Below are 4618 nucleotides of genomic sequence, written 5' to 3' on the forward strand. Positions count from 1 at the left end.
TCCCTTGGTATCTCTAATTTTCTTGAAGAGATCCCTAGTCTTTCCCATTCTATTGTTTTCCTCTATTTCTTTTCACTGATCACTTAGGAAGGCTTTCTTATCTCTCCTTGCTATTCTTTGGAACTCTGCATTCAGATGGATATATCTGTCCTTTCCTCCTTTGCTTTAACTTCTATTCTCAGCTATTTGTAAGGCCTCCTCAGACATCCATTTTGCCTTTTTACATTTCTTTTTCTTGGAGATGGTTTTGATCACCACCTCCTATACAATGTTATTAACCTCTGTCCATAGATAGATATAAATAGATAAATAGATAATGACTTGAAGTTCTATGGATCCAAAGCTCAAACTAGAATGGGTCTCAGGGGGCTAAAGTCCACATGCTTGCAGTGCTGGGATCCATCTCGATGCTCCAGAAGAGAATGCATTTCCCTCCTAAATGACTTTCTGGTAGCCACCTACATTCCTTGGTTCATGGTCCTTTCTCAGTCTTCAAAACCAGCAGCATAGCATATTAAATGTTCTTTGACCTCAATTTTCTTATTCTCACTCAGTATTTAGAGGACCTTGTTATTACCTTTCACTAACTTGGATAACCTGGGCTAATCTTTTTATCTTACTATGAAACAAAGTCTTTTTCAGGTGTATGTTATTTGATGACACTGAAGAAACTTCAGGTTAAAGGATCAACTACTGAATGTATCACCGCCTTCATAATAAGTGAAGTGCTTTTCTTTCAAAATTACATACAAATAGCAGAAGAAGGGATAAATAAATGTGGTGTATATACACACACACATAGTGGAATACTACTCAGCCATAAAAAGGAATGAAATGGTGCCATTTGCAAAGGCATGGATGGACCTAGAGACTGTCATATAGAGATAAGTCAGAAAGAGAAAAACAAATATCATATAATATTGCTGTTATGTGGAATCTAGAAAAATGATGTAGATGAATTTATTTGCAAAGTAGAAATAGACACACAGACATAGAGAACCGACATATAGGGATACTGGGGAGAGAGCAGGGAGGAAGGAGGATAAATTGGGAGATTGAGACAGATATATATGCACTACTATGTATAAAATAGATAACAAATGAGAACCTACTGTATACCACAGGGAACTCTACTCGATGCTTTGTGAGACCTAAATGAGACGGAAATCTAAAAAATAGGGGATATATGTATACACATAGCTGATTCATTTTGTTGTACAGCAGTACTTAACACCACATTGTAAAGTGACTCCAATAAAAATTACTTTTAAAAAAGAATAATAATCAAAATATTTACATATACATCTTATGATCTGGGATCAATTTTTTCTTGCTGTTCATAATTTAAGAACTAACTAGATTTCAATAGTGATGGGGCTATCTGGTTTTTTAATTATCTTTTTCTTTTAGAGACACATGCTGAAGTTGCTTAAATATTAATAGGTAAATGATACTATATGTGGGAATTGCTTAAAAATAATCATCTCGTGTGAACAGGAGTAGTATGGCCAGGTTACAGGTCAGTAACTTGTGAAACCCATTGATGAATTGATGAGTGTTCATTATACTCTTCACTACTCTTCACTTCTGTATATGTGTGAATTTTCCATAATAAAAAAGGTTTTAATGGTCCCAGTGGGAGAAGACACATTCTTCCAATATCTACCCCTGAGGACATAACTGTAATTTTTTCCATTTTGATTATGGTCCCCATATTCCTGCAGTTATATTTCCCCAAGCTTACAAAAATAAAAAATTTTAATGAGAAGCTTTGAGAATTCAGCTTCTGGAGCTCAATTAACTTTGCCCCTCACCTTCAGTTCACAAATATGAGGGGAAAAAGACATTCTCTCATGCTTCCTAGAAACATCACCATGGTTCAGAGATCCACATGCTGTTAGTTGTTCAGTCGCATTCGACTCTTTGTGACACCATGGACTGTAGCCCATCAGGCTCCTCTGTCCATGGGATTCTCCAGGCAAGAATACTGGAAGGGGTTGCCATTCCTTTCTCCAAGTGCCTGGCACCATCTCCCTCATGTTAGAGACACGACTACTGGCTACAAGATTCACTTTCCTGGGATGAGTCCATCAGACTGGAAATAACAACACAGAGCACCCTCGGGAAATAGAAGAGAGGAATTTCCCCAGGAGCACTGTCAAGAGTAAGAAAATTGAACAAATCTATAGATTAAAAATGATTCAGAAATGTTCAAGTGCTAACCAAGAAGGAATCCTCAAGTTTAATTACAGCCTCTTCTCTCTCCTCATCTCCCTTGCCTTCTGCTCATTCCCACATTATTTCTACAACCCTCTCCTAACTCATCAGGAACCATCTCTCTCCTAGTTTTCTCTTGGGCTACACTGGTCTCCCCCTAACATTTTACCCAGTACCCAGTCTCCTCCTGCTCACCTTACTGTAACTCGCACATCAGAGGGCCACACTCTTCATTAACTTGTGCATTTCAGCGAGCACACACAGCCACGTTCAGGTGTCTCTGATGGACATGAATGACAGCACTCTCATCCCATTTGTTTCCAGGGAGATGAAATGAGACCATTCGGGAGAAGAGATTAGCATGATTCCTGTACCTGGTAAATTTCATAAATATTAACTGCTATTTATATCATTTCTTGAGTGCCTTCAATGAGCCAGACTGTTAGTCTGTGTATGTCATATGTGTTAGTCACTCAGTCGTGTCTGACTCTTTGCAACCCCATGGACTGTAGCCCACCCCTTTCCTGTGTCTATGGAATTCTCCAGGCAAAAATACTAGAGTGAGTAGCCATTCCCTTTTCCAGGGGATCTTCCCAAACCAGGAGTCAAAGCTGGGTCTCCCATGTTGCAGGCAGATTCTTTACCGCCTGAGCCACCAGGGAAGTCCTATTTTTGTACAATTTCAAATAGGATTTTTTTTTTCTATTATGCATCTGTTTATTGCTGGAAATGGGAAAGAAAATGATACACGTTTATATTTTGATCTAGTTTCACCAGAAGGACTTCTTAGATGTAATAGCTTTGCAGTTGATTCTAGGTAGCCAGGTTTTCATCTGAAAATGTGATCAATTTACTTTTACCCAAGATGTGACCCTATGATTGTTTTTTTATTCTTTGGTCATATTGGTTTGAAATTTCAGAACAGAATTGGGTAGTGGCAGCGACACGCATACTTGTCTTCTGTATGATCTTCATGTAGATTTCTCAAATATTTTCATGTGAGGGTTGACATAAGCTGATGACCAAGGAAATTATTTTCATAGTAATGAAACCCATTTAGTTTACTCAGAACTCCTTTCAAGCAGTATCTTTAGCATACAATTAGACTATCCAATTTTTTGGATGATTTTTTTTTCTACTTATTTGCTCTACTGTAATAAATACATTACCAATATGAAATGCTGGTTGCTTTCTAGGGTTAAATGTTACCCAGGCATAGTATTTGGTTTGCATGATAAACTTCTAAATATTTTTATATTTTATTGCTATTTTCTTTTGTTTTTTTTAATAATATGCTAATTAGAGATAAGTCTCTGATTTTTCTTATACCGCTGCTATTGTAGAAGGCATGTTGTATCATGATTAAAATAGCTCTAGAAAATTAACTGGAACACTTATTTTCATGTGCCTCCAGATAATTTTTATGTATTTCAAACAGGTTTTGTGAGATTTCAAAATTAGCAATTTTTTCCTGGGAAAAATTGATAACTCCATACCTTATTTCATGATTGTCCGTTATACATGTTAATCAAGTGAGTAGAAAATACCATGTCATTATTATAGCTTATGGAAATTATACACAGACTCATGCTTTTTTAATTAGCATTTAAAGTAATAATTTAAATAAAATTAATAATAATTAATGGTATTTATTGATTAATTATAAATTAATGATAATTAAATAAAATGAATAATAATTTAAATAAATAATTATTTTATTATAAAGGCATTTAGTAATAAAGTACAATTTAGTTCAAAGGCATCTGAGAAGCCTGGGTGACCAAGGGTCAAGGTAGTCAAACAAATGAGATCTTCTTTGGGTGCAAAATTAGTTTTCATGTGAAACCTTTCTAGCTACTGGTGGCAACACAGGAGAAGATGATGGTATTAGGAGACCTCAAACTGACAGACAAGAGAGAAGAGGCCATTAAGCAAAAGCATTGTCTCATCAATATATTGAGTTCGAGCTAAAGTGAAGTGAAAGTGAAGTTGCTCAGTTGTGTCCGACTCTTTACGACCCCCTGGGCAGTAGCCTGCACCAGGCTCCTCCTTCCGTGGGATTTTCTAGGCAAGAGTTTTGGAGTGGGTTGCCATTTCCTTCTCCAGGGAATCTTCCCAACCCAGGGATCGAACCCAGATTTCCCGCATTGTAGACAGACGCTTTACCATCTGAGCCACCAGGGAAATCAAGCTAAAAGTGACCACATTTCTAAGATGCCTGTTGATCACCAATTAAATCTTGCTTCTGCTTCTCTCTTGGCAGACAATCCTTCACATGCAACCAGGAAACCACTCACAGCTTCCAATATTTCTCCTCCTGGGACTTTTCTGAGAAGCCAGAGATTCAGTCTTGTTCTCTTTTGGGCTCTTCCTCTCTTTGTACCTGGTCACCGTCTTTGGG

The sequence above is a fragment of the Bison bison genome, unplaced genomic scaffold (genome assembly GCF_000754665.1).
Source record: "Bison bison bison isolate TAMUID 2011002044 unplaced genomic scaffold, Bison_UMD1.0 scf7180017864386, whole genome shotgun sequence".
Lineage (NCBI taxonomy): Eukaryota > Metazoa > Chordata > Mammalia > Artiodactyla > Bovidae > Bison > Bison bison.